A 6000-nucleotide genomic window follows, 5' to 3' on the forward strand; every position below is an offset into this window, starting at 1 on the left:
AAATTTTCTGTTTGTCTGGTTTATGACCAAACACCTGCTAAACTAATGACATTTGGACGGTCAGGCGGATGTGCACATGATGCCATTAATAGTACAACTGAGGCCACAGCAGTGAATGACAGGGCTGGGAGGTGAGCGTACCATCCTCTTGTTGCCATCATTGGATGAAACTGAAACTAAGAAGATGCCCCTGGGTTCGGAATGACTGTCCAACTTAAAACTAACTTCATTAGAGCACCACAGCTGTCTTAACCGCAGTGTTTTGGACTGGACTGGAGTGTGGATGAAGAGATTATGTTTTTAATAAGACCATGTGCAGTCAACACGCTTGCTGTGCGTACAGTCTTTCTGGTCAAAAAAATGGGCTGCACATGGACATCTGCACGGACATGGGCGTATGACATTTACATCATCAAGCAGGCCTTTCATTAAGATGTTGAACATATTAAACATTTTGCTGACTAAACATCAGCATGTTGGTATTATCCTTGTAGACACTTAGCATGCTAATGTAAGCATTTTGCTCAAAGTGCTGCAGCAACAAAGTACAGCCTGATGGATACATTAGTATGACTGGAGGCCCTTAGATTGTTTTTAAGACTTGACAATGCTGACCATGTAGTTACACAGAAGGCCCAATCCCAATACCCCCCTATGTCCACTACCCCTTAGCCCTTGGCCCTACCCCAAGCCCTTGCCCACTACCCCTTGTCCCTCAAAATGAAGCAACGAGCAGTAGAGATTGAAATCTTTCCCTAGAAATTGGGACACCACTCACTACGTCACCGCGTCGGTTACGTTCACGCATACATAACTATTTTAAACAGGAAGCCGTGAGCCATCTACATTTACAACTGGCATCTACAATGGAGTTTCCACTTGAGTTCATCCTACCGATCGCGTTTGCTGTATTCATCATGCTTTGTTTGATGAACGACAGACGACGAAATGATATGTACAACAGGGGACTTCTGCTAGCTAGCTAACCAGCTAACATTACGAGGCAGCATAGTTATACTAGCTGGTGTGTTATCGTAATGTGAAAAATCCGACAATTTTGCAGAACAGGACAGATGCCAGATAGTGCGAGCTAGCTAGCTAGCTAACAAGCAACCTGACGACAGTAACGTTAGCTAGCTGGCTAGCTTTCTGTCATCTCCAATCTAGACATCGTGAATAGCAATAAAAAATTGTTATACCATTCTCTACACAAATACACACTTATTCGAAAACGTTTTTCCAAAAGTTCCATGTTTATTTGCGAAATTATACGTACATGTATGAACTTTTTTCCCCGTCTCTTGCTCAGTGGTATCCATGGCAACGTCTGTCCCTCGCTGGCAAGTCAGCATCTGAAATCCCTCGCTCCGAAGGGCTAGTTTCATACCCACTACCCCTTGTTATGCCCCCTACCCCTACATGCAAAAAGGAATTGGGACACCCAACGCACAAATCTAGGGGTAGGGCCAAGGAGGGGTATTGAGACGGGCCCTAAGTGTTAGAAAAATAGAGAGTGAAGGAAGTGAACAAGAAACACTATCAAACTAATGTGACTGTTATATTCCTGATGATCATCAAAATTTAATATATTCATTACCAGATGCACTGAAATATCCTTCACATGATGAATTATGTGTTACAATAAAATCCAGTGTTGATATATTTTCACATCAGTTATCTACACCTATTCTTAGATTCGTCCCACAAATTGGAGGGAAACATCTCATATATAAGGTTAAGTGCTTTGTTTATTGAAACATACATTTCAAAGGTAAACACATTTTCTGCCATATAAAACAAAGTATGATGTAAAAAGAAATTGCCTGGGACCTATAATTCACAGTGTGCCGCAGTTTAACGCTCTCCCGGGGGAATGCTGGTTGTTTAGTTTAGTGTCTCCTGTCAGGCTGAGGTATTTCCCGCTGCTCCCTGAAGGCCCTGAATCAATCCGCCTGCTGGATTTGAAGGTGACATTCAGCCTCCCCTCCCTGTGGTCCGAGTATAGCGACTGGGTTTCTTCCTTGTCTGCACTGCTTGTCACCCAACCCTGTCCCCTGAGAAAAGAGCAATAAAAATGACAGAAACAAAACTGTAAAAAAGCAATTGTTTCTGTTGCGTAGGGTCAAGAGAAGTGGGGGAAAAAAAAATAATTATATGCAATATTTTATTTTGTTTTTAAAAGCCAAACTTGCTGAAAGTTTTCACTGCGCTGAACCCGTCCGTATTCCCTCGCAGTGGGACCCATCACTCCACACAGCAATCTAAACCTTCCTCCTGGGCAGGGTGGAAACACCAGAGAGAGAACAGAACTGCCCCACATTCCCTTTTAAAGTTCCTCCTTTCAAGGCCCGTCCAAAACACTTAACATCCTCATCCACTCTCGTTCGCTCAGGCTGTCACTCACAAATGACCATCTGTTAAAGATCTGTCTGTTCACATTGGTTGAAGAGAGAAAGGTGAGGAGTGCCCAGTGTATATTGGCTTGTTACTGTCTGCAGCGGGTTAATAATAATTATGATAGCAGTGATGATGATGTTAGCATAGATTTACTGCCTCCCCTCATGCTGTTTCTGGGAGAACAAGGCATCCAGGCAACAGAGAGCCCAGGGGAGCCGTTCTGAAGAGAAAACAAAGTTGAGCTCCGCTAATTTGAACTGGAAATAAGATGAACTTGAATGAACCACAACTGACAAAACCAACGAGTGAGGCAAGTCCTGCTATAGTCCATGTTGATTAAAGACACGCAGCGAAGCTAAATCAAACTCCTTGTGGGTCAGATCACTCGGGCAGAGGTGCTTAAAGATGACATAATCACAAACTGACAGGTCCAGAATAAACAGAGCTCCACATTGAGAGCGGGAGACTGAATTCTAACCCAAATGCCATGGAGAGTGATTCACCCGTGGACCCTCTGAATGTGTACACAATGATACGCATTCATTTCCATGGAGACTAAACAAATAGAACAGTTGGTGTTCCCGATACAGGATAGGTTTTCTCCCGACCCGCCTATCAAAGCGACCAGGCTATTCCAAAGAGGAAATTCCTGCACTGGCAAGAGAAATCTATTACTGACCATAAAACCCAACCTTGCTGCAATTAAAAAAATAAAATGTAGTTGCGTGTAATTGATTGGGGCTGATGCAGACAGAAAAATAATGGCGCTGACAAATGAGCACTTGGGAAATAACGGTTTCTCGGTCAAGCTCCAGCATTCAGTGGACTGTTAAAGGCAGACAGGTAAAGAGTTGTGAGAATGTACTGTAGCGATCGGTGTACGCTCATGCCTGCCAACTACTCTACATAGACAATTTAACAACCCTCATAAAAACAGAAACATTAAGCAAAGCAGGTCCAGATCTGCGTCTGTCTCCCATCGACCTCTCTCATCCGTTCCCCATTTGATCCACTTCTCTTGAATGAAAAATGTCCCGACTCCACTCTCTCCTGCAGCCTTCCCTTTATAAAATTTCACCATTTAAATTGCTATTCCTATCCGTCCGTGACACATACAGTCTGCTATGTGAGAGCTGCCTGTTACACAGCCCAGAGACTATTATTCATAGCAAGCTGGCTCTTGTAAAACACCACAAGAGCTGGTTTGAAGCCTGGGCGTAATTAATTAGAGAAATAGGCAGATGAACACTGTAATGTGGCATGTTTTTACCACTGTTGCTTCCTGCCCAACGATGACGTGCAGAATGAACAAAATTCATTGTCATGCTCTGTAGGTCTGTGATGGCGATGAATGAGCAAATAATGGTAAAGTCACAACAGAGGCTTAACTGTAAGCCGATATGAAAGTCATCTGCTCGGTGCAATCAGAGTTCACGTCACCTTTGCTCCTTCAACGTGTCTGTTTCCATTCTTTCCCCTCTCTCTTGTTAGAGAGGATTTCAGTGGCTCCCCACCTTTTTCATCTATAAAGACTCATAATGTGCTTCATATGTTATTTTCGAGCTGCAGTGTGTGAGTGTGTGCGTATGATTAGGAGGCACCTCTCTTGTTGCGCAGCGAGATTAGGTAATACAAAGCATTTTATGGATGAAACACATATTGGAAGCAGCTGCTTTTCCCCAGCTGTTCTCACTTCGTCTTTGTTGTGTGTTGAGGATCAGGAAGTTCGCCCTGGTGCCCAACAGCCCAACCGATGCTACCTTCCAAGCTAATGAAAAATATGTACTTATGGGGATGAAGCAGGGCTTAATCTGTTTGTTCTTACTTGGTGTCATCGCTGCAGGGTCAAAATACTGTTGCTGGATTACAGCTGTGGTGTAGGTACATGTGTCACTGCTTTGTAAAATGATATGGCTATTACGTCTGTGTGTGTGTGTGTGTGTGTGTGTGTGTGTGTGTGTATGAGTGAGAACCAGAGGAACATGCAAACGGTCTAATACACACTCAGTATGGCTTTGCATGTCTGTACATACATTAGGGGTCATGCGGAACATGTGCAACGTGACCTCTGACCCCTCACACACTCAGTAGTCAATTTCCTTTTCTTGACACAAACACCTGGGTCCAGTTTTCCACTTTGAACTTTGTCACCCCGAGGGCAGCCTTTGTGTATATGTGTATGTGTGTGTGTGTTTGTGCGGGCATGTGCATGGACTATTTAGGCCTCTAGCGTCCGGTTCTGGAGGTGGTCACATGGTCAGTGATCTGAGCTCATTAGTGTTTTGCCTTTCAGAGGGCTTCAGTTCATTGATAAAGAGTTGTTAGTGTGTGTGTGTGTGTGTGTGTGTGTGTGTGTGTGTGTGTGTGCGCGTGTGTTTTGTTCAAGAGCGTGTCAATGTGTACTTGCCCCAAACAAGTGTTCAAGCCCTGTAAAACGCTCACATGTATTTAGACATGAACATAGAGTTGAATTAAAAACATCAGCCCCATTGTCACTGATACCTGATCTAGCTATTTGAGTCACTATCAGTCCAATATCAGTATTGGTGCATCCCTACTTTTATTGCTTATTATTTTACCAAATATTATGTCTAAAAAGTGCAGATATAATACTTTGCCTTTCAATCTTCAGGGAATGCAAGGGAAACACTGTCGTGCATCAGCAGGGTGCTGGTTAGGGCTGCAACTAACAATTATTTTCATTGTCGACTAATCATTTTATCGAAAAATGTGTTGAAATGTTGAAAAACTGTCTCTCCCAAACCCCAAAATTATGTCATCTAATGTCTTATTTCGTACACATGCCAAAGGGTTTTAGTTCAACGTCATGGGAGAGTGTGTAAAGCTACCAATATTAGAACGTAAGAAGCTACATTAAGAGTATTTTGGGATACTTTTAAAGTACTTTTCTATGAAAAATGACTCAAACTGATTAGTCAACTACTAAAATAGTCACAAATTTTTTTAATAGTTGATAAGTCATCGATTAGTCGACTAATTGTTGCAGCCCTAGTGCTGGTACACCACATAGCTGAGGGAGCTAACAGCAAACATGTCAGCTGTTTGGAGGTATTTCACACTTGCCACACCAAATTGTGTAGCTACTTGCAATATCTCTAAAGCCAATGTTTTGAGAAATGGTGTAATTCCTGCTAATTTGAAGATTTTTGCCAAGTTCCTAGTGTATGATGTATTATTTTAGTAATTAATAACAACTAGTCCATACCCATTGAGTACAGCATACCATACCATGACTTAGTCATACCAAAAATTTGAAAAAAACAACAACATTTGGCCACAGGGGGAGCCACAGCAATTGGTCACATTTTAGCCATTTTTAAGCATTTTTCTGTTGTTATAGCGCCACCCAGTTGCCAATTAGAGTTACATTTCTCCAGTCACCTTGAGGCGTCCTGTTCTACATATCTACCAAGTTTAGTAAATATCGATATGGTGGTTAGGCCTAGATAAGAAATTAGCTCTGTAGCGCCCCCATTTTGTTTGATGGGGTCAATAATGGAGGGGTCCCCTCAGATTATGTGTGGTCATATGCCTACAAAGTTGCGTGGTGATGGGTGAAACCCTTGAGATGTTATACACCTT

The sequence above is a fragment of the Epinephelus moara genome, chromosome 22, assembly GCF_006386435.1.
Source record: "Epinephelus moara isolate mb chromosome 22, YSFRI_EMoa_1.0, whole genome shotgun sequence".
Lineage (NCBI taxonomy): Eukaryota > Metazoa > Chordata > Actinopteri > Perciformes > Serranidae > Epinephelus > Epinephelus moara.